The sequence below is a fragment of the Cupressus sempervirens genome, chromosome 5, assembly GCF_028749045.1.
Source record: "Cupressus sempervirens isolate cs-2001-9-10 chromosome 5, ASM2874904v1, whole genome shotgun sequence".
Taxonomy (NCBI): domain Eukaryota; kingdom Viridiplantae; phylum Streptophyta; class Pinopsida; order Cupressales; family Cupressaceae; genus Cupressus; species Cupressus sempervirens.
In genome coordinates, this window is record NC_143122.1 from 124,093,745 (window position 1) to 124,120,062 (window position 26,318).

At 34.2% G+C, this 26,318-nt stretch overlaps 1 pseudogene; it reads left to right on the forward strand.

The window, feature by feature from the left end:
- The first annotated feature begins 1,004 nt into the window (after positions 1 to 1,004).
- The window catches only part of LOC149554820 (putative prolyl 4-hydroxylase 7), a 28,313-nt pseudogene continuing 2,999 nt past the window's right edge, over positions 1,005 to 26,318 (forward strand).

Sequence of the window (26,318 nt, forward strand, 5' to 3'; positions counted from 1 at the left end):
ATCTACAGTAGGATAACCAATAACTTGGTGTATGATTTCCTTATTAATATTAATTGGTCCACCTTCTAACCATATCTTCATTTCATGTATATGAATTAACACAATCTTGATCCATTCAACTTTGAAAACCTTCAGAAAGGCTAGCGCATGAGTTAACCCTTTTTTGGCAACTATCTTGTGCTCACCCTTCAATACTCCATTATCACACAATTTATCATATGTTGCACAAAGTTTGTAGTCTGCAATCTCTCCCACTTCATACATATAACATGATCTTACATCATGAACCATCAATACCCTTGGTGGAATTAACAACAGGGAACCAAATTCATCACCATTCAATGTAATGTTTAGATATCCTTCAAAATTTGGTGGAGGACGTTGATCATTCCTCACTATCTGTAGATTGTTATCTTTCAACATTTCTTGTGCAAATACAATTGTAAATGATGTCATCTCTGAACTAGGGTTCAAACAAATTTACTTCCATAACTTTGAAAATAACTTACTCAGCACTAAAAACTTAACTTACTGTGATCCTTCAACTTGCCAATGGCACACTGTGATTTGCTTTCTATATTGTTGAAATCACCTTTGAATTGCTTGAGCTCTAAAAATCACTTGGTAAAATGAAAATGAATGTCAAAATTCAATATATACCTTTAATTTCTTCATTTAGGTCTACAACAAATATGTTTGTACTCAAGTGAGTGCACAATAGTTGTCTCGGCCTTCACAAGTTGTGTTTGTTCCTATTTTGATTCAAATACTTTGTCAATATCACTTTGGTTAGTCAATACCAATTCACTTGGCCAATACATCAGCTTGATCTATTTAAGTTCTCAGTTTATATTGCAATTCTCGGTCAATGCAAACTATATTACTGATGTCTGACACTTGGTAGCAAAACATACTCCATTGTACACTACTTCTTTCAAATTTATCCTAGTGAATCTTAACTCATGTTGATATGTACTTTTAATCACTTTACTTGTTAGGAATTTATGAAGGAAAACTTTATGCACATCAAAAATGTTGAATTATACGAATTACGGGAGAAGCGTTCTGCAGTAAAAGGTTCTATTGAAGATTTCCATGTGAAAGCAATGTAAGTGGAAAATATGTGAAAATTTGTTCACTTAAATGTCATCTTTTATATTTTGAGTAGAGGGTGTCCTATGATGAACTACCCTTCAATTATTGGTTTATTATGCTTTTTTACAGTTTGAAACTATTTGAACAGTCATTGGTCAGTAAATAGCGGATGGGAATGGGTTAGTTATCTTGCATAGGTTGAAAAAGAAGATATGAAGGAAAAAATAAAATAGTCAAATTTCATTGCGTTGTCTCTAGATGAAGTTACAACAATTGATAATACTTCTTGGGTGTGCATGCATGTTTATATTGTGCATAATCTCTATCGTCAACCCTTTTTACTATTTGTTGCTAAAATTTAAGTGTAGTGCGATAGCCTAAAATTTATATGGTTTATTAAAGAGTACTCTAATTTATTGTGGAGGTATGGATAACATGGATATTCCCAAAACATTGGTGTGTGTTGGAGCAGATGGAGCTTCAATTATGAAAGGTCATAAAGGCGGTCTTTGCAAAAATATCCATTATTTGGCACCCTATGCTATTATAATTCACTACATGGGCCATCAAATGAATTTAGCTTTTGGATTGTTAGAGATTTTGGTTGTGTTCGTAAACTGGAATCTTTAATCAAGGAGATTTACCAATACTTTTGTCAAAGTACAAAATGAGTTTATGAATTTTAACACTTTGATCAAAGATTTACTGATGGAGGAAGCTTCTTAAAGATAATGATACCAAATGGATCTCTTTGGATGGACTAGTACAATGAATATTCTCTAAATATTAGTCATTGCTTATGTAAGAATTTGGTGTAGCTCTGATACCATGTAAAAAATTTCCTAAGGCAATAATTCAACACTAAGATCAAGAAGCTCAATAGATAGCACAAGAGAGACTAATGATGATCAAATCAGAATGGATATCAAATTATTTGATATGAGATAAATACACACTAAAAGTGCCTGTGTATAAAGGCAACTAGAATGACTAGGAGTCAACAAAGAGATACGGATTACAACTAAGCACATGTCCTCCAAGTGTGAATTATCCTCCATTGAGCACAGGATTTTGTGTGATGATGAGAGGATAAGTTTACATAGGTGTATCTCATAAAGAGATGTTGTAGACACCATGTGCTCAAATAAGTTGCTAACTCTTGTGTTGTCAACAAGACAACTCATATGTCTATGCATATTCCTAAGCATCTACATGACAACTAATATAAAAATGCATTATCCTAAGTAAACTTAAGTAAAGTGAAATAATAATTATTTATTTACGCTAATAGCTTGAATTAATCCACTCTGTGTGAGATAGATTCTCTCAGCTATATTCAATTCTAACTAATGTTAAGATACTATTAACTTTAGCAGCTATTCTCCCATGCTATAAGACATGAGAAATATTATGAAAAAGGTTCAAAAAGGAGCAATGTACATTAAAATATATAATGAGTTGCATAAAATGACATGTAATAGCTTGGATAGTATGTACCAATTACAACCATTAGATGAATAAAAGTTTGCAAAGTGAATAGAAATCACATATTTGAACAATCCTGAAAACTTTTTACATATTGGTGCAAACAATGAGGTATGTGTCAGGGTACATAGAGTTGACATAGCAATGCAGTACTATTCCCATGTCGACCCTAAGTCCAACCCCAATGAATCAAGAAGTGAAGTAGAATCAAAACCAGAGAAGATACTTTCATGTGTTAAAAGTGAAGACTTCAAGAAGATCATTGGCTTTGTGCTTGAATCTATCAATCGAGTTTGCTACAATCTTTCATCACAAATTAGATATAGATTCCCTCTAGAGAAACTGCACAAACCAATGTCTATTTTTTTTTCCTCAACATTGGTTTCTTAACTGTCTAAGTGATTTTCAAAGAAGGATGACAACTTTGATTAAGCATTTTCGTAAAACTAAAGTAATCAATAAAGTAACTATACATGAAATTTTATATGAATCTCAACTGAGAGATCAATCATATTCTTTTGTAAATATGATGAGGGAACAATATGATCTTATGGAGAATCCAAATGAAGAGGGAGTGGTAACAAAGCTTTGGAAAAACCTTGGTCGAAGAAATTAGTTGAGAGAGTTAATACCAAAATATTTCAAGCTTAGCAATTTATGTTTGACAATGATAATGGGTTCAATGCAGGATGATAGATTTTTTGGTATTTTGGGTTTCCTAAATTCAAAGGTTAGGAATAACTTAGACAAAAATTTGGATAATTGTTTGAGGCTCTATAATTCTGAGTATGAGGTAGATAGTTTCTCTTATGATAGGGCTCTCAACATTTGGAGAAACAAATGTCAAAGAAGAGGGATGGCCAACATTTCAAATCCAAGTGGAAATGGCAGTGGTGGTGTTAGTGGCAGAGTTTCATGTCTTGTTACTGGAAGAAATAATGATGAAGTTGAGTTCGGCATGCATACTAACAGTGAATCAAAAGAAAACACAAAAAATAATCAGATGTTATATGAAATAAATTAGGAGGATTTTGATGATAGTGATGTCGAGATAGTCCAACCAGAGTGGCAACTATAGCAGCTTCTCAAGTTCTCTATGAGTCAAGTAGTAGGCTACTGGCTCTGGTATCACCAATTTTAATTCAAATTAATTTATGTGCTCTGGTCTTACCAATTTCTAAGACTCTATGTACTAATTAATTATGTTTGTAGAAGTTAATTTATAACCTTCATTCACTATCCAGTTATATATGCTTAAAATTTTTTTAAACATGTTGAGATTTTCATTGAAACTAGTTTTTAGAGTCGACACATCTTGAGATATTCATTGATTCTATTTTGTATACATGATATTTTCATTGATTGTATTTTTTAAACATGTTGATATTTTGATTAATTCTAGTTTTATACATGTTGAACTTGAGATTTTCATTCATTTCAGTTTTTAGACATTTTTAGGTTTTCATTGATTCTAGTTTCTTTAAGAAATTGTAACATAATGGATTTTATAGAATAAACTTTCTTTTAAAAAAATTGTATTATAATTTATAAATCAGCGTGTAACATAATACATTTAACAATTACAAATAATTATACAAATATAGAGCCTGGAGAAGTAGAATATTAAAACCCTTTACAAATGAGTCAATGACCCTGAATTCCTTTTTACAGATACAAGGGAGCAACATTAGCTGCAGGCCAGTTTGTAATTGTATATATAATTAGGTTAGTATTACATTATATGTGTACAACCACATTTCCACATTGCCAATTGTATAATTTTTTCAAGTAGGAGTAGGGAAATAAAATCCATCTACTCCAGGTAGTACTAGTAGGCCTGGTTGTCCAGCTATCTTGATAGGCTAGTTCTCTATTCCTATAAAAATTAACATTAAATAAATTTAAAATTAAATCCAAAATTTAAAATTAAAGATCAACAAGTAACAAAACTATTATACTACTATCACTTACTAAGTCGTTACTTATTAGTGCTATGACTGACACTAACAGATTTAGTAGATGACCCAACTCTAAGGATGTTCTTTAGGGCACTCCATTCTGCATCATTTTAAAGCTCTATTTTTCTTAGGTTGTCCATAAATAGTTGTAACCTCATCAATAGTGAATACTTTGAAGAAATATTTTTATATGAATTAAAGAATTTATCTATAACTCCATCCATTGTTGATAGTGATTTGATGCAACTTGCAATTCTTTCTGGAGTAATTTCCTCGAGCAAGTTCCCTAAATCAGAATTCATGATATTGTGCAACTATTTCATGTAATCTTCTTTTCTAATGAATTTTTTGTCTGAGTCAGTTGGATTTGGTAATCCAACATTTAGCAAATTGAGTATGATGTGATTCATCTTTATCAAGTCTTTGGAAGCATATTTCATAGCTTAGTCTATTTCCATTAATTTTTCACAATTTTGACAGACAATTAAGGACATTGTAGAGGCATCTCAATGGTTTTTTATTCCCTGGCTTGCCAAATCCCTGTCACTAGATCTTTGTACTTTATTCAAAAAAAATTGCAATATTTTCTACGGAATTGGTGAAGATACTTTTTCTATATTCAAACATTTTTTTACATTTTCAAAGACATCTCTAATATTGTTACTTAAATCAAGCTATTCAAACAAGCTATCATTGTTCTACATTAGTTTCTCTCAATTTTCTTGTTTGATAAGCTTAACCATGTTTTCTATACTATCCTTGACATCATGGTCTTCGGAAGATTTAGTTATATTTTGTACAATTTCATTCTCCATGTTTTTCTTCATTTTAGACATCTTCATTTCACTCTTTTTTTCCATGTTTCCTCTACTTTCCCTTGCCAATTATTTGCTCTTTTCCTCCAATCCTCCAATTCCTTCTTCAAGTCTTGGATTATCTTTGTAGTAGTTACCTCTTTTTTCTACTCATCCTCGAGTTCCCTTTCACATCATGGATTGTCTTCATGGTAGACTCCTCCTTTTTCTTTGTATTGTCCAATTCCTTCTTCAAATCGTGGACTATGCTTATAGTATGAGTAGACTGCTCTTTCTTTGTGTTCTCCAAATCCTTCTTAAAATCAAGTATTTTCTTTATAGTTGACTCCTTTTTTCTTCTCATTCTCCAATTCCTTCTTCATCTGGTGGATTGTGTTTGCAATAGACTTTGTTGTCTTTGCCTTCTCTAATTCCTTCTTCAAATCAAGGATTGTCTTTGTAGTTGACTCCTCTTTTTTCTTCATATTCTCCAATTTCTTCTTCAAATTGTGTATTGTGTTTGCACTAGACTCCTCTTTTTTCTTCTCATTCCCCAAATCCTTTTGCAAATTATGAATTATCCTTACATTAGACTCCAATGAAATCTTCAAATTATGGAGTGTATTTTTAGTAAAGGAGTACTTTTTCCTTTCATTCTCCAATTCAGTCTTCAAATTATTATTTTCCCTCACATAAGAGTCCAGGTCAGTTTTTAATTTATTGTTTACCTCTACATCATTCTCTAGAGACTTGAACAACTATGTAGTAAAGACTTTTTCATTTTCAAATTTTTTTTACACTCATCCAATTCTTTAGTCATATTTTTCAGTTGTTTATTCATCTTTTCTTGCTAGACAATTGCCTCTATAGAAGAAGAATCCTATTTTTCAATTCTTTGAACCTATTGTTTGTTACTTTCTTCTTGGCCTTCACATTATCAAGGTCTACCTATAACTTTTATATTTTCTTTGCAAGCCTTTTGTTTTCCCTCTCTGCTTTCAGAAGTGTGGAGTAGACCATTTTTTTGCTCTCTTTTGATATATTGATTTTGTCAATATTTTTCACTTTTGAGAAATCTATTTGAAGACTGGTAACTTGTATATCGCTATGATTTATTAGATTTTCTGGTGGATTATTATCTCTAAATAGGGGCATAATATCCATGAAGTTCATCATTTCAATGTTTGGATCATATGTTGGAAATATATTGTTACTATTACATCCATGACGTTCAACAACTACATCACTTTTCAACATTTTCATAATTTGCCTATTTCCTTTGCGTGTTTGATCAAACTTTGTTGCAAAGTCATTTAAACTAAAATCTAAGTTTTTTTAACATAATTGAGTGTTTGAAAGGTGAATTATTAGTTGTATTGTTGCATGCTCTTCCAACTCCAGTTACACTAACTCTACCTACAATTTTATTTTGAGGATTTCTAACAACCTAAAGATGACCCATTCCAAATCCTAGTATTTTAGGACTATTTTTAGGGGTTTTTCTAGAAGCTACTAGTACATACATTGGTGAAGTAATTGTTGATATTTCTTGTATTGTATTTATTATAACTTTTTGGTTTTTCACACAACTTTCACCTATGCTAGTACTAGTGCTAGTGGGATCAATTTCAACTAGATTTAAAGATTTAACAAATTTTGTGTTGAGATGGCCTTCTGAACTAGAAGTATAATGTTTTTTGCCCTTTTCTAGATGAATCGGCTTCAATCTCATTGAAGAGTCCAATGATTTGTTTACTTCCACTTTTGAGTGGGTCTGGTACTACAATTGGATTCCAAATCCCTTCACCACTTTCACCAATGGGCCCTCTACCTACATAACCCATTTTATGTATCATAGTTTCCCCTTTACTATATGTTTGTTTAATAGAATCACTCATTTGAAGTTTAACAATGCGCTTGGTTGACCTGGGATCCTAAGTACCTAGAATGTCTTCATAGACTTGGGGTCCTTCTATCTTTAACTATCACTTTCACTTCAAGTGCCAAATTGATATACTATAGATGGATGCTCTTTATTCCAATAATTTTTTGAAAAAATCATCCTCCTCAATTTCCTTAAAATCTATTGAGATCTTTGGTTCACCCAAATTTTGCCTCATTTTTTAAAAATCAATCATTTTGGTTTGACACCATAATTCAAATCTGCATGCCTCTTTAATTTCTTTTGGCATAGAACTCTTAGAAGGTTGAGATGCTTTCTTGTAGAAATTGAAGTATGTCAAGGGCATTGATTTGTGTCTCTAATATGTGCAATGTCATAATTTGTGATGAAAATTCTTACATTGAAATATTATTCTTTGTTGCATGTTTTTCCATCTCTTTCTTAAGTACCTCATCCAATGAATCCATGTTTTTTAACTTTTCCATTGATGGAATCTCCTAATGTTGATATTTTCTTATAGAGTTCTCATTGACAATAAGTCATGTTTTAAGTATGTCCAGTGGATCATAATTTCAGTGACTAAAAAAATTAAAGGTAAAAAAATTTGCCAATTTATTTACCACTTTGAAAGCCTTTCTCTCAAATGTGAGGCCTCCAATTGCAAAAGGAAAGGAAGAAAATATCATTTTCTTTTGTTGTCCACTAAAAATTGTATCTACGCTCTTCACCTATTGTACATATTCCAATGCAAAAACTCTTTCTGTAACATGCATTGGAAGTTTGCACAGTTGAACCGTTGAACCATAAAACCTTAACATAATGTAATCGTCCATGAAGAACCAGTCAACCAATTGAATTTGACTTCTTAGTTGAATACAATATTTACAAGACACAACCAATCTAGGCATCGAAGCACCTATGACTTTTTGGTAAATAGATGCCAAAAAGAAGTCTACAAAATGGTTACAATTATTATTATTACCACTCACCCTCATCTTATGTGGCCACTCATATATTGGACTTGGAGTCTCTGATTTCTTCTTGGTTTTCTCATCAAACTTATAGACCTCAATATCAAGCTTGATATTCTTAGTCTAAAAATTTTGGGTGATGCTTTGCTAAAGAAGATAGCACAAGTAACTTGTGAACCAAAATGTCTTCATCTTGCATGTGGTTGTACTTTGTTTAATCATTAGTAATTGTTCTTGCTTAGACTCAATAATGTGTGGAACATAATTATATCTTGCTTCTATCTTCTCAACTACCTGATCTCAACAATGTATATTATAAATTATTTCAAAAACATTGGCCCCCACTTCCTTGTTACTATCCAATCCAAAACAAAATGATGACAAAAAAATAGTATTTTGAACCCACGGCACAAAAATATCATACTGATAAGGAGGCTTATGATCTATGTCCAATGATATAGTAATACTAGTATGATCAGTAGATGACTTTGAGTTTATTAAACCCTTAATATGTGAATCTTGAAAAACTCTATCTAGATTTTTATAAGCCTATGCTAGTTTATCTAACTCAATGTGCTTGTTAAAGCTTTTTGGTTTAAACCCTAGCCCTAAGTCTAACAAAGTGAAAAATTCACTCTCAGTTATGGATAAAATTTCCTCTTGAGTGTTTTGGTTTACAATTTCCTTTCTCTTTTCCTCATAGTTCTGAGGACATAGAACTACAATTTTAGGGCAAGGGAATACTTTGGGTACAGCAAGGTTTGTTAATCCACTAATTAAAGTAGCTAGTTTATTTGTATGTGTGCCAATTCTTTTGGTATATTTGAAATAATTTCACCCCTTATGTGGATCTTTCCACTTATTAAACAATGAATGTCTAACTCCCATGATTCCCAAATCTCCATGGATAATAGAATCAAAAATATCATGATATTCATTGGTGAACTTGGGGTTTGTAGCACTTGCTTGAGTTCTACAATGTCTTTCTTTTACTTTTTAGTTGCACTCATACTCGAGGTTTTTTACTTTGTTTTTTCCATGCCTGCTACTAGTTATTACACAAAATTTCTCTTCAAACCTTAATTTAAAAAAATTGTTAAGCATAAACCTAAGATAGTAAGATTTCTATTGTTGCAATTGCACTACAAAAGAAAATTAAAAAATTTAAATACCCAGAATCAAGATTTGAGATTTGATAATACCGGTGCTAGAAAATACTCAGATAATTGGTGGTATCCTTTGATACTCAAGTTCTAGACTTTCAATTTTCAAAACAAAAAATGGAATTCAGTCTCAGTCTTTGAAAAGTTGAAATTTGAAAATCCTATAGTATTAAACTCTCAAGAACTCTAAACTTCATATTCTAAAAACATAAAAGTAAAATTTTACTAGTTAAAAGTTAAAACATAAGTAATTAGTTGTTTAAAGTATTGTACTTTGTACAATGTACATGTAAGTTATTGTCATCAATAATGTACATAATTATAATAATAATAAAAATTATTATTATTTACATTATATATTTGAATTTTGTACATTTTAATTAAATTAAATAATAAAAATGTAATTTAATAATCAATGGCCCCGCCCGAAATGATTTTTGGATCAATTTGTGGAATGTTATTGTTGTTGTCAAGAATCATAGGGAATCATGACACTTGCCATGGACACGGGTCCTTGACATGTGTCATCATTCTAGATGTTTCTTGACAGCAATGATAGCATTCCCAGAATTTACCCAAAATTCATCTGAGGTTGTTGATCTTTCTTATACTTAATAGTCAGGATTAACTAATAACAAAATAAACATGATAACTAACACTTAATCGAGCATTTCAATGACCAAACATGTGTCACAATTTTGCATGAATCTAGACTCATGGGAAAACATTCCCCAAATTGATCCAAAATCCATCTCGGCTCGTCAATATTCCTTGTCATCAATGGGCAGACATAACTATAAAAAAAATCTTGGACTGCAATTGTTACATTGTCTCTTGAGTAATTTTGGGATTCGTGTCCTAATTTTAGGTACAAATAAAATTTAACTTTAAAACTTGAACCAAAATAGAGCCACGATCGTTGATCTATCGTTCATTGAATGGTCCAGATCAATTCATAAAAATTTTGCATAAAAATATTAAATTATAATTTATCTTATTGTTGCAAATTAAAATTTAAATCATAAAGTGCAGTAACTAGTTGCACTTTTAACTAAATGATTTAGTTAAAACATACAAATTATTTGAATTTATTGACAATTTCTGAAATCCCTTATTTGGATTAGAACAAAATTAAACATGTAAAATTAATGAAACCTCAAATTTTTTAAAATATAAAACTATAATTTGTAAATTGTAACCATTCACCGATCAATAATTGCTTGATAATGATAACTTAATTTAATAATCTTAGCATTTTTACTTAATTAAAAATAATTTAGATTATAATCAATATTTTCTAAATTGCTTCATCTTAATAATAATAACTTAATTTAAATTATAATAACCGTGGTGTTTTTCATTTAATTCAAAATATGATAAAAAATCAAAAATATTATGATGTATTGGTATCTCAAACCATGGTTGTCTATTAGTGTCAATCACTTAGTCATTTACAAGGCAAAGTCAGATGGTCATCACTGTGATCAAATTACTCTATATAGGATGAGTCATGTACATAATTAAGTATGTACCTAGCTCTATAGGAGCCAAGTAAGTTTTTGGGTCACATTGTATTTTTGTATACAAATTGAGCACATCAGTGACTGAGCAAGTTTTGAGAATACATGTCGAGTTACTTAGTGTGTACCAAGCACAATGAAGGTCAAGCAACAACAATGTCAAGCATCAAGAAATAGTAAAGGTTGAGCTACGTAGAGTTTACATGAAAGTCTAGAATGGAATAGATTTTTAGGAAAAATGATTATCAAGCTAACTTGGAAGGAACATTTAAGTTTTGAAGAGGTTGTTATAGAATATTTAATACTGTCAAAGGTTGTTACAGAATATTTACACATTGTATATCACCTACCCCTATGTTTTTGCTCAACGATCAGGATGAAGTGGCAAAACATAGAATTGTCTAGAAATATCTTTATGAAAATCTTTATATAGTGATGATCTTAACCTAGATCATATACTAGTAGAGAAGGATATGAAAAGATTTTATGTGTAAACATGAAGCTATTGATAGAAAAGAATTGTGAATAGTTTAGAAGTCATTGAAGGGTTTTATTATCATCTAACGGACCAAGTGACCTATTCATTATAGTGAAGTGAAAGGAAAAGACAAGCATATCATATCAGAGGAGAGGATCAATTAGCAAGGAGGAGACTTGAAATAAGCTTACAGAGAAAATTGAGAGTCAAGTACTAAATTAATTGTAACAGAGTTGAATCAAGGTAAATCTCTTAACAAAGTGGTCTTAACAAATCTTTGTAAATCTCCTAACAGAGTCCTTACTTTGTTGAAAGTGTTAAATCCTCTAATAAGGTGAGACCTAATAGTCTCTTAAGATTTTAATAGGGCAGACCCCTTACAGGGTAGATCATATTTTATGGTCAAATATTATAATCTCAACTGATTAACTTTATTACTGCAGTAGTCAAGATTTGTGGGTGTCATCCCCACCTTCGTTTTACCTTCACCTTGAAGGTTTTTTGGGTAACAAATATTGTGTTATGTGTTTTATTTTCATGCATGTGATTGATCATATTTATATGTTATAGTAGATTTACATTATAAGTTTTACATGCACAAGTTATTGATAGATGTGGATGAACCTGTGAAAAGTGACAAAGTGTTTTAGATTCTGAATCACCAACACCCACCCCCCCCCGAGTATCTAGTTTATCTTGTTTACTTCTCCATCAATCAATAATGAGTATTAGAGTGTTGGTTCTCTAAATGAAGCTTAAAGGCTTGGAGATTAGATCTTGGAGATGGAGGCTTTTAAACTAGAAAAGACTATTGACAATCAGATGATTGAAATTCAACTCATACTGTAGAAACTTGAGAAAGAAATATAAGATCTCAGAGATTCCCTAAAAAGGAGAAAGGAAATTGTCATCCAGATAAAGCAATTTTCCTATCAAGAAGTTGAAACTGAAGAACTATTTGAACCAATCAATCGAAATGATAAAGCATCTATTGATCTACTTGACAAGAACAAACTACTAAATGAAGAAGTGAGAGCACTAAAAAGAGAACATGGCATCCAATCAATAAGACTATGTGAAGTGGCTTAATAGAGAAAGAAAGGTGAAGAAGACCAAATGGTAATGGCTACCAGACTTGAAGAAAAAATATCAGATGTACAAAAGCTCACTAATACTCAATTGGACATGATGAACCAACTAGTTCTTGCACATCAGGAATTGAATCACAAGGATGTGGAAATTGCAAATCTCCAATCTCAAAATGACATACTAAAGAATGAACTGAAAAATGAGAAGGAATCTATGCAAAGACTCAACAAACCAAAGGAAGAAATGAAGTATTTTGAAGAACTTATGAAGCCATCAAGTTTTTCTAATGGGTTAGGACATTCATGCACTAAGAAAGGAGAATTGTACTGTTGGTGAACAGATTTCTCTTCACACAAAAATTATTACAAAAATGACTCAAGAATGCCCAAAATTAAGACACGATAATCTACCAATAGTTGGGTCACTTTTGCATTGGATTGAGCAAGTGCCCTCTGAATTTTATAGGGTACAGCTCCCTAATTAAATATGCAAAGAATGAGATTTATAATGCTTTTAACCTGAAAGTGAAGGCAACCCTTGCTATTCTTGGATAGCAGGAAAATAACTAAATAAATACAAAAGCAAGAATACAATATTAACACTGCATGTAATGAAAAGAACAATCAAATCTTATAATAATATAGAAATGAGCAAAGATCTTATGCAGAGGTAAAACACAATGGAAGCAAACACAATAGCAATAGGAACCAGCACCAGCAAGAGATAGATTATAAAATTCTTCTATTTAATTTATCAAATGAACAGTACATACATTAGCTCTTCCTGCAGTTTTCTTCTCTTCGTAACTTTGTATCCAGAAGCTTTGCTCTCCAACTTGACCTAAACCTAAACCTAAAACTCTATTTATACTTGCTAAGATAATCTACAAAACCTTCTAGATTATTACAAAATAGGAAAAATAACTTATAGAAAATTCTAGATCAGTATAAAATGGGGAAGAATCACCCCACAATGATCTGTAGAAATCCTAAGAAAATGATCTTATCCTAATGACGAAATCAAGATAAATTTCTCAAGTCGGCTCATGCATAAAACTTGACCTAAATGCATAAAACTTGACCTAAATACATAAAACTTGACCTACTTGACCTACTTGACCTACTTGACCTACTTGACCTAAATGCATAAAACTTGACCTACTTGACCTAAATACATAAAACTTGACCTAAATACTTTATATAAAACTTTGACCTAAATACTTTATGTGGGTACTCCTGCACCATACTCCCTAGGAAATTTTATCTCAAGCCCACTTGAGATGAGCTCTTGTAGAGTGGTACCTTGCTTCTTGATATCTTGTCTAGTCATCCACACAGCATCTACATCTGAATAACTTTTGAGTTTGACCAAATATTGATTGGACTCCTTTCCTTTTCGCTGCTTAATGACTTTGGTGTCAAGTATCATGTCTAATTGTGGTGTCTGCTTAAATGGTAGACGTTGAATGTCTTTTGTATCAGCAATCTGCCCTGTATCAATTTCTTCAATGGGTGTTTTGAATGGTGTGAGGTCTGCTATGTTGAAGATGGGAGAAATGCCAATCTCAGGTGGCAATTGAATCTCATAAGCATTTGGTCCAAACTTTTTTAATATTTGACAAGGACCTAGTTTTCTCAACATAAGTTTGGTAGATTTACCTTTTGGTTGCCTCTCCTTCTTGAGATTTTCCCATACTAAATCTCCCACTTCAAATTCTAAGTGTCTCCATTTCTAATTTGCATGCTTCTTAAACTTGTCAGAGGTTTTTCGGAGTTGTTCTTTGACTTCATCATGGATTTCTTTTATGGCAATAGAAAATTCTTCTCCTTGGGCACTAACTTGGTGTTGTGAACCCATATCTCTTAACTCAAAAATCCCTCTAGGATGAATTCCATATACCACTTGAAATGGTGACTTTCCTGTACTTCTATTGATGGAGTCATTATATGCAAATTCAGCTTGGGGTAGGATTACATCCCATTTTGTTGCATGTTGTCTTGTGAGTGCTCTTAACAAATTGCCCAATGTTCTATTAACTACCTCTGTTTGGCCATCAGTTTGAGGGTGGTAGGGTGATGAAAATGATAAATTGGTTCCAAATTTCCTCCATAAAGTTCTCCAAAAGTGTCCTATGAACTTCAGATCCCTCTCTGAAACTATATTGAGGGGTAGCCCATGAATCCTTATGACTTCCTTGAAAAAGAGATTTTCTATATGAGAAACATCATTGGTTGACTTACAGGGTAAGAAGTGAGCCATTTTGCTGAACCTATCTACTACAACAAATACACTATCATACCCCTTTTGTGTCCAGGGCAGCCCCATTACAAAATCCATCATTATGCTTTCCCAAGGTCTAGATGGTATTGATAAAGGTTGATAAAGCCCAGCATTTGTAGTCCTTCCTTTGCCCCTTTGACAAATCATACATGTTGCCACAAAGTTTCTCACATCAGTCTGAAGTTTAGGCCAATAGTAGTACCTTCTAACCAATTCTAAGGTTTTATCCAAACCAAAATCTCCACCCATTGTTCCATTGTGCTTCTCTTTAATAATGTTTGTCCTCGTAGAGCACCTGGGTACACATAGTTGTCCTCCTTTGAAAAGAAGTATATCGTGTATCAAGAAATCAGGAAAATCAGAACGGTATCTCTCACCAAACTCCATACGTACCTTCTAGATGTCACCAAAATTTGGATCTACTACATACATATCCTTGAAAGCTTCAATTCCCAAACTTTCTAGCTGTATCTGGGAGACAGTCAGATTCCTTCTTGATGGGGACACAACAGGAAAGGGAAAATTTTATTAACTTTGTAAATAAGCTAATACATTTAGTACAGAGAAAATAGACTTCAAAACATGCCCTAAGGGCTTACAATAGTATAAATCTAGAGATAATTTCTCCTTTCAATACCTCCTCTCAAACTCCACTCTGAACTTCCTTTTACAATGCCAGAAATGTTCTTAAATAGACCCCAGAGGGTTAAGGATTAGGAATACATTCTAGAAAGTGCTAGTTGGCATCCACCGACCAAATAGAAGGCTCTAGAAGTCACATTACAAGTCGGCACAAAATTAGAAGAATCCAAAAATGGTAACCAAACCTTCGGGAGGCATAACTTTTGAACCGTAGCTCCGATTGATGAACCATTTACATTTTCGAAAAGCTCTCAAAGTACTCTATAGCCCTAGGGACTAGCTTTGCTCATCTCCCATTTTTTGGCCCTATTTGAGGTCATTTAATGCCCCTAACCTGATTTTGAAGCATTCTTAAGATCTCTCCAAAAATTGAAAAACTGCAATAACTTTCAAACCGTGGGGCCTTTTGACCTGATTCTTTTTTTGGAATGCTCTAAATTACAAAGAAAATCATTCAACCAATTTACACCTTCTAGTTCACCAAAATTATGGCTCAATTACATACTCCTATTTTTTTGGCATTTACACGTATCCCAAGCTGATTAAAAACTCTAACCCAGAACACTAATAGTGAAATTATGAGAGTTGGAACCTTTATTTGACCCAAATGGGTATCCAAAAATGAAAACACCTAAAACAAAAACTAAGTCTAAGTACATTTTTTTGGGTGACATAGGATTTCCCTTATACCTTTGGATGCTCCTGCATCAGACACCCAAGGTAAATTGAAAAGTGGCCTTGTCACTTTATGAATGGTAGAGGAAATCCCAAATGGGAAACCTCAACTGTTGATATCCAAGTTGAGTCCTCGATCGGTCGTCCTTTCCACTTGACCAAATACTCTTCATACTGTTTATTTATGGTACTCCTACCCACACGATGATCTAGAATGTCTTTTATCTTCTCCTTCTTAGAAGCACGAATTGGACATGGCTCTAACATCGGCTCCTCATCTGCACCATCATCATGATACTCTGTTAAGTCTGCAATGTTGAAAATAGGAGAAATGTGAATACCATCTGGCAACTCCACCTCATATGCATTTCCTGACTCATGTTTCTTCAAGATTTTGCAGGGGCCAAATTTCTTCATTTTCAGCTTGTTGTAAGTACCAGCTGGAAATCTTTCTTTTTGTAAGTGTACCATGACTAGATCCCCTACTTGGAATTCCTTATGTCTTCTCCTTTGATCAGCCCTAGCTTTATACTCCTGATTCATCTTGGTAATGTGTGCCTGAACATCCTCATGTAGAGGCTTGATATGTTTAGCAAATTCTTCAGCTTCAACACTTGTCCTCTCCCCTTGCTCTATCTTCCTCAATTCTCGTGTAGTCCTTGGGCTACTTCCATATACAATTTGGAATGGTGATCTACCAGTACTCCTGTTTATAGAGTTATTGCAAGAAAACTCTACTTGTGGTAGAATCAAATCCCATCCCTTGGGCTTATCCCCAACTAAACATCTCAACAAATTGCTTAGACTTCTGTTTACCACTTCTGTTTGGCCGTCAGTCTACGGGTGATGTGTGGAACTGAATTTCAAGTCTGTTCTCAACTTTTTTCACAATGTTCTCCAGAAATATCCTACAAATTTAGTATCTCTGTCAAAAACTATACTCCTTGGAAGACCATGTAGTCTTACCACCTCTTTGAAAAATAAGTCTGCAATATGGACAGCATCATGAGTTTTGTGGCATGGAATGAAATGTGCCATTTTGGAGGACCTATCAACCACCACAAATACTAAGTCATTACCCCTTTGTGTCCTCGGCAATCCAAGATCAAAATTCATACTTATGTCCTCCCATGGCTTTGACGGAACAGGCAATGGCTGATATTGTCCAGTATTGTGACTAAATCCCTTGGCCACTTGACAAATCTGACAACTCTGTACAAACTTCTTCACATCCTGTGAAATCTGAGGCCAAAAATAATGTTCTCTAAGAATGGCAATGGTCTTATCTGGACCAAAATGTCCTGCCATCCCTCCACTGTGTTTCTCCTTAATCAGATTTTCCTTCATGGAACTCCTTGGAATGCATAATTGACTGCCCTTGAATAACATACCATCCTGAATCAGATAGTCTAACCACTTAGTTCTTTCTACAGCAACAGGCTCTTTACAAGCTTTCCACGCTTTAGCAAAATCAGGATCCTCAGGGTACAAATTCTTGAGTTCATCAAACCCAACTACTTCAACCTGCATTACTGTAAGCAAAAAATGTCTCCTACTTAGTGCATCTGCAACCTTGTTAGATTTTCCACTTTTATGCTTCAACACAAATGTATAGCTCTGCAAGAACTCTACTCACTTCATATGCCTCTGATTCAATTTACCTTGGCTATTTAGGTACTATAATGCCTAATGATCAGTATACAAAACAAATTCCTTTGGAAATAAATAATGCATCCATTTCTTTAAGGCCTAAACTATTACATAGAACTCTTGATCATAAACAGAATACTTCTTTTTCGCATCATTCAATTTTTCACTGAAATATGCAATAGGCTTACCTTCTTGACTCAATACAGCTCCAATAGCACTGCCACTGGCATCACAATCCACCTGGAACACCTTTCTAAAATCTAGAAGTGCCAACACAAGTTGTTCTGTTACCTTCTTCTTCAGCAATTCAAAACTTCTCACAGTTGTCGCAGTCCATTTGAACTCTTTTCTATCCCCTCTTATTGTGTCAATCAGGGGTACACATATGCCACTGAAATTTTTAATGAACTTCCTGTAAAAACTAACTAGACCATGAAATGATCTTACCTCAGTAGCAGACCTTGGAGTAGGCCATTCCAAGATGGCTTTTACCTTCTCTGGATCCATTTTGAGACCTTCAGGTGATATAACAAACCCCAAGTAGACTAACTCCCTTTTTGCAAAGATACACTTCTTCAAATTAATTAACAGTTTCTCTTCCCTTAACCATTCAAGGACACTATGAATATGCAATAAATGTTCTTCCAAAGTCTTGCTGAAAATTAAAATATCATCCAAATAGACAATAACAAATTTTCCCAAGAACTTCTTAAGTACCTCATTCATAAGCCACATGAAGGTGCTTGGGGCATTCGTCAATCCAAAGGGCATGACTAACCACTCATAATGACCCTCCTTGGTCTTGAAGGTTGTTTTCCACTCATCTCCTTCTCGAATCCGTATCTAGTGATAACCACTCTTGAGATCTATCTTTGTGAAGTACTGAGCTCCACTCAAGCAGTCCATAAGATCATCCATTCTTGGAAAAGGAAATCGATACTTGATGGTTATCCTATTTATAGCTCGAGAGTCTGTACACATCCTCCACTCTCCATCCTTCTTTGGTGCCAGTACTGCAGGCACTATACATGGACTCAGGCTCTCCCGAATCAAGCCCTTCCTCAATAACTCCTGAACTTGTCTATTTAGCTCCTCAATTTCAGTAGGAGTCATCCTGTGAGCAGCCTTGTTAGGCAAACTAGCTCCTAGGATTAAATCTATTTGATGACTGATTTGCCTTACTGGTGGCAATCCTTCTGGAACATTATCAGAGATGATATCTCCAAACTCACCTAGTAAATTTGAAACTTCAAGTGGTATTTCACTACTACCTTCTTTATCTTTCCTAGGAATCAAAGCATAGCACATACGCTGATGTTTCATGCCATCTAAAAACTTCCTTCCATCAACAAGAAAAATCCTAGCACTGCTACATACCTTTTCGCCTTCCTTTTTCATGGGCTTCAATTTGTGGAGAATTTCATCTTTTGTTAGAGAGTATGTGTTTGCATGACCATCATGTACTGCATGCCTATCAAACTGCCATAGTCTACCCAACAATAGATGGCAAAAATCCATTGGAATAATATCACAGAGAACTTCATCATGGTAACTCCCAATTTTGAATTTCACTAAACATTGTTCACTTACCAAGACCTTATGATCATCTTTCACCCAAGCAATCTGATAGGGCTGGGGATGTTTCTCCCTCTTGAGCTTCATCTTAGAGACCATCTCCTCTGATACCAAGTTATCAGTGCTACCACCATCAATGATCACATCACAACATTTATCCTCACATTTGCATCTTGTACAAAAAAAACTCCTCCTTTGTCCTGGTTCAATCTCACCACTTAGTAGGACCCTTTCATTTACTAAAGTCTCTCCTCTTTCTACATCCTCTGAATGTGATGATTGTGCATCCTCATCCATATGAGCAACCCTAGCTTGACCCTCAGCTCTCCTATCCTTCCTTGTCATTGAGGGCATTCAAAGGCATGATGACCTTCTTCATTGCAATGGAAACAGGTACCACGGAAGCCTACTCTTCCTTGTCCATGTCCTCTACCTCTTCCTCTCTGATTTTCAAAGTCTTGATCACGGGAGCAGTTGAAACCCTCGTTCCTCTGGTTCCTACTAGTAGCCACATCTTCAATTTTATTTTGGGTTTCATTTTGGCCTCAAGATGACCTACCACTACCCCTTCCTCCTTGACCACACCCTCTTTGTCTCCCTTCAAACCTCTTATTTAGCTTCTCTTCAACTCGTAGGGCAAACTGGTATGCCTCTTCAATGCTGGTCATTCTTACCAGACTTAATTCCTCCTGGATGCTAGGTTGCAACCCACTGATATAATGAGTAGCCTTCTCCTTATTTTCTTCTACATGCCCTACTCTAATTAGAAGTTGGTAAAACTCCTCTGTATATTCCTAGACTAATTTTCCTGCTTGCTTTAACCCATGCATCTTCTTAAACAAATCAAGCTCATAATCAACAGGAATGAATTTGTCCACCATACGATCCCACCTTGTGATCTTCTCCTTTCCTCTTCTATTTATTTCCAATTGAACCTCTTGCCACGAGATTTTGGCATGTCCTTTTAGTTTGGCCTTTGCAAACTTAACCCTATCTGGGTCCTTGATATCCTCATACTCAAAGTACTCTTCCAGTTCATTGATCCAGTCGATCAACTCATCTGGTTTCAAATTTCCTTAAAATACACCCACATCAATTGTAGGTCTTTTCCCAAACTTAGTAATGGCCTTAAAAAGCCTTTCCTCTGCCTGATTGAGAACTTCCCCATCAAATTCCCTTTCTGGTCCAATTTCTTCTTCTTTATTGTCTTCCTCACTTTCGTTGCTTGCGGCAACATTTGTTCCTCTACGGAGCTCCTCCTACAATGCTTGTACCTGCCTTTGGAGGGCTCTAACCTCCTCAGGATTAATAGCTCTAGCCCTTCCATCATGCTCTCTTCGTGGAGGCATCTTCTTAACTCAAACCCACAACCACACAGTCCTGGTGCAAACTGCCTCACAGTCGACGCTCTGTCTACACACTCAGGAAAACTAGCTCTAATACCACTTGATGGGGACACAACCCAAGCACAGAATGGACACAACAGGAAAGGGAAAATTTTATTAACTTTTTAAATAAGCTAATACATTCAGTACAGAGAAAATAGACTTCAAAACATGCCCTAAGGGCTTACAATAGTATAAATCTAGAGATAATTTCTCCTTTCAGTACCTCCTCTCAAACTCCACTCCGAACTACCTTTTACAATGCCACAAATGTTCTTAAATAGACCTCGGAGGGTTAAGGATTAGGAATACATTCTAGAAAGTGCTATTTGGCATCCATCAACCAAATAGAAGGCTCTAGAAGTTGCATTAGAAGTCGGCACAAAATTAGAAGAATCCAAAAATGGTAACCGAACTTCCGGGAGGCATAACTTTTGAATCGTAGCTCCAATTGGCGAACTGTTTACATTTTCAGAAAGCTCTCAAAGTGCTCTATACACCTATGGACTAGCTTTGCTTGTCCCCCATTTTTTGGCCCTATTCCAAGTCATTTAATGCCCCTAACCTGACTTTGAAGCATTCTTAGGATGTCTCCAGAAACTAAAAAATTGCAATAACTTCCAAACTGTGGGGCCTTTTGACCTGATTCTTTTTTTGGAATGCTCTAAATTACAATGACAATCATCTGACCAATTTACACCTTCTAGTTCACCAAAATGATGGCTCAATTACATACTCCTATTTTTCTAGCATTTACATGTATCCCAAGGCTTATTAAAAACTCTAACCCAGAACACTAATAGTGGAATTGTGAGAGTTGGAACCTTTATTTGACCCAAATGGGTATCCAGAAATGAAAACACCTAAAACAAAAACTAAGTCTAAGTACATTTTTTGGGTGACACAGGATTGCCCTTATACCTCTAGATGCTCCTGCATCACTTCTACTAAGAGCATCAGTAACCTTATTTGATATGCCCGTCTTATGCTTGATGGTGAAGGTATAGGCCTATAAATACTCCATCCATTTCGTGTGCTTATATACACAACAAACTCCTTTGGCAATAAGTAATGTCTCCACCTTTTGAGAGATTGAACCAATGCATACATTTCTAAGTCATATGAAGAGTATTTCTGCTTGGCTTCATTGAGTTTTTCACTTGAGAAAGTTGTTGGTTTTCCTTCTTGACTAAGAATTGCCCCTATAGCAACCTTGCTAGCATCACATTCTTCTTGGAAAACTTTGTTAAAATTAGGTAAAGAAAGAATTGGCTACTCACTAACCTTTTTCTTAAGTAACTCAAAAGCATCATTTGCTGATTGACTCCATGCAAACTTACACTTCCTTCCTCCTTTAATAGTTTCTAACATAGGAGCACATATATGACTGAATTTTCTTATGAATTTCCTATAAAATGTAGCAAGACCATGAAAGCTTCTAACATCTCCAACTATTTTTGGGGGTGGCCAGGATAGTATAGCACTTACCTTTTCTTTATCCATCTTCAAGCAACCTTGGGAGATCACAAAACCTAGATATGTCAGCTCCTCTTGCATAAACAAACATTTTTTCAAATTTATTACCAATTTCTCCTCATGAAGTCTTCTCAAAACCATGTTAATGTGCTCTAGGTGTTCTTCCTTTGTCTTGCTGAAAATTAATATGTCATCTAAATATACTATGACAAACTTGCCATTGAAGTCCTTGAGTATTTCATTCATAAGTCTCATAAAGGTACTAGGAGCATTAGAGAGTCCAAATGGCATTACCTTCCATTCATATAATCCATCATTGGTTTTTAATGTTGTCTTCCACTCATCTCTAGCTCTTATCCTTATTTGATGGTACCCACTTTTTAAGTCAATCTTGGAGAAATACTTTGCACCTCCCAAACATTCAAGCAAATCTTCAATTCTTGGCATTGGAAACCTATATCTAATTGTAATCTTATTAATGGATCTAGAATCAATGCATAACCTCCAGGTTCCTTCCTTCTTAGGTGCCAAAATAGCAAGTACAACACATGGGCTTAAGCTTTTCGTAATCAAGCCAGAATCAAGTAACTCCTTTACTTGTCTGGCAATCTCTTCATTTTGTTGTGGTGTCATCTTATATGCAGCCTTATTGGGTAAAGTACCTCTCGGAATGAAATCAATACAATGACTAATGTCTCGTATAGGTGGTAAATATTTTGGCATACCTTCTGAAATCAAACCTTCATATTTATCCAAAGTTCTTTCACTTCATTAGGAATTGCCTCTTTGTTTCAACCTCCTTTCTATCTTTTCCAATGAGTTCTTGTGGTTGTGGGTTAGGCATCAAAAGAAAACAAGGCTTAGGTTCATCCTTCATGTCTCGTAAGAATTTTTTTTTATTAACCATCATAATTTTGGCTTCCCTCTCCTTATTTTCTTCCACTTCCTCATGATCAACAAATGGAATCAATCTAATCACCTCTCCATCCTTTTTGATGGTGTATATATTGAGTTTTCCATCATGTTGTGCCTGTAAATCATACTGCCAGGGCCTACCAAATAATAGGTGGCATGCATCCATATCAATTATATCACACAAAATTTTGTCCTTATACTTTCCAATCTGGAAATCAACCCATGCTTGCTCATTTACGAGAGTTTGTTGACCCTTCGTTAGCCATGAAACCTTATAAGGAAAAGGATGAGGTATTCTCCTAAGTTTTAACTTCTCAACCATCTCAAGGGAAACTAAATTCTCAGTAGATCTTGAATCAATAATGAACTTACATACCTTACCTCCAGATTCGCAAGTAGTCCTAAAGATAGTTTTCCTTTGTGGTGGTTCCATGGTAGTAGGCACTTTCAAAAGTGTTCTTCTCATCATTAAACTTTCTCCTCTTTTAGGTACACTATCTGAGTCAGCCATCTCCTTCTCTTGGTAGTCATCATCTTGTACCAAATGTGTTCTTCTTTCACCTTGTGAACTTGTACTTGCTCTATCTGGACACCTAGATGCATAATGTCCCCCCTTATTATAATTGAAACAAACAATTGAACTTGCCCTTCTACCACCAAATCCACCTCTTGAATTTCCTCTTCTACCTCTAAAGTTACCTTTAAAATTTCCTTCACTTTGACTGGTTTCTTGTTTTATCTCCTTATGATCTTCATGGTTTTGTCCTCTTCCTTGGAAATTTCCTCTTCCCCTTTGATTTCTTCCTCTTCCTCTACTATTTTGTTCTTGCCTTCTTTTCAATTTGGCTTCCACCTTCAATGCTAGTTAATAACATTTTTGTATTGTATCTGGACATAACAAATTAAGTTCTTCTTGAATGTTCAACCTCAATCCATTGAGATATCTAGCAACTTTTATACTTTCACATTCACTTTGTTTTGACCTCAAGCTTAATTTTTGAAATTCTTTAATATAGGCAGTGACATCTAGCTCCTTTTGTCTTAAAATTTGTCTCCTTGAATGAAGTTGGATTTCATAATCCTTAGGTAAGTATGTTTCTCTCACCTTGGCACACATCCTTTCCCATGAAGTTATCATGTTCTTACCTTCTTTGACCCTTTCTCCTTGAATGAAATTCCACCAAGTGAGGGTTGGTCCCTTCAACTTTGACTTGGCAATTTTTACCTTATCCTTCTCTGCTATATTTTCACATTCAAAATGGTTGTTCAAGGCTTCTATCCAATCCACAACAACATCAGGATCCATCTTTCTTTAGAAGATGGGTAGGTCACTTTTGGCATCCTTCTTACAACTCTCTCAAGGGATTCTATAAAGTATCTCTGGTCTGCAGGTAAGTTAACCACCTCCTGCTCGTATACAATGGAAGCAAACACAATAGCAATAGGAACCAGCACCAGCAAGAGATAGATTATAAAATTCTTCTATTTAATTTATCAAATGAATAGTACGTACATTAGCTCTTCTTGCAGTTTTCTTCTCTTTGTAACTTTGTATCCAAAAACTTTGCTCTCCAACTTGACCTAAACCTAAACCTAAAACTCTATTTATACTTGCTAAGATAATCTACGAAACCTTCTAGATTATTACAAAATAGGAAAAACAACTTATAGAAAATTCTAGATCAGTATAGAATGGGGAAGAATGACCCCACAATGATCTATACAAATCTCAAGAAAATTATCTTATCCTAATGATGAAATCAAGATAAATTTCTCAAGTTGGCTCATGCATAAAACTTGACCTAAATGAGCTTCCACCTTCATGTCGTTGGCCTTGTTTAGTAGAGAATATTAAACTATTCTTCAAACCAAGCGAAGCTCAAACTTTAAAGATAAGCTTATAGTTAATAGTGACAACCAATTAGCAAGTCCAAATGAAGTTCTTCGTTACAGGTACCTTTTTAGTTTTTAAATCACGATGTCATGTTTTAATATTGTGTAGTTTTTTTCTTAAGTCAAAGTATTATTTTACTATAAGAACATAATTTATCACTTGTTCTCTAAACTAAAAGTATTAAATAGTCAAAATTGTCTTATTTTCCATGCTCAATTTTCATATTAATGTGAGATGTTTTAAAATGACCATCTAAGAACTGTACAATATCTGATTTTAAAAACCCTACATGTTCAAAATGTGGTGCTCTTTCTAATACATTTAGTCTCAATGCATTCTAGGCAAAGGCTGGTTGTGATACAGATTTTAAAGAAGCATTACAAGCTCTTAGGGTAAGCCAATGTGATGTGTCATATGAAGCAACTGAGATCCTAGTGTGTATATTTGTCTGTTCTATAATTTTTTTATTTTTTTTCATTCACCGGTATCAACTAGGTCAGCTTCCAATTTCAATTGAAGTTGAAATTTGAGTAAAACTTTGGAGCTAATTAGTTCCAATGAAGACATTTAAAAAAAAAAGTCGATTGTTGCTGATATTAGGTTATCAATCTATTGAATATATTATACAGGAATATATAGAGGAGTTGGAAAATCTGTCCAAGACCAAAATACTTGATTTGTTTCACAGAAACTATGCTCCTACTGTCATTGTAAGCAATATACTCAACAATTTGTTGGTTCTCCATAATTTATCTACTCATCCACAGTTCCTTCCAATAATCCATTCATCATTTACAACTTCATAATATGTAATGTACTTGATGAAATTTTGTTTGTTGAATCTTAATTATTTATCCAATCATCCTTTACAACTTAACAATTGTATTTTATGTATCAGGTTAGTGTTTCCCTAGCAGTATGCCAACAAATTGGTTGAATCAATGGTGTTATAGTTTACGCCAGTGTAATCTTTGAGGCTGCTAGTGAGAAGCTACGTTAGGATATTAGATGTTTCCCTTTCATTTCTGCTGATATAAATGTGTTCTTTTCTATTTTAGATGTAATATAATTGTTCTAATTAGATAAAGTGGGATAGGGTTCAAATCCGTACAATAAAGAAACAAAAAGATCATAAAAAGTAATATCAAGTTGAAAGTACAGGCAGAAGGAATTCATAAGAGGTCAAAAGACTTTTGGACTTCGTTGTATGCTATTCTTCGAGTCAGAAAACAGCAGTTGCAATTGCTATAGTTCAGGTGCCAACAATGGTCAATTCCATATAAGAATATCTTATTTAGTTTCTCTCAATGATCAAACACATTTGTCTTACTTATTAATTAGAAAGTGGTGCTTGGTAGGTGCCAAAGACA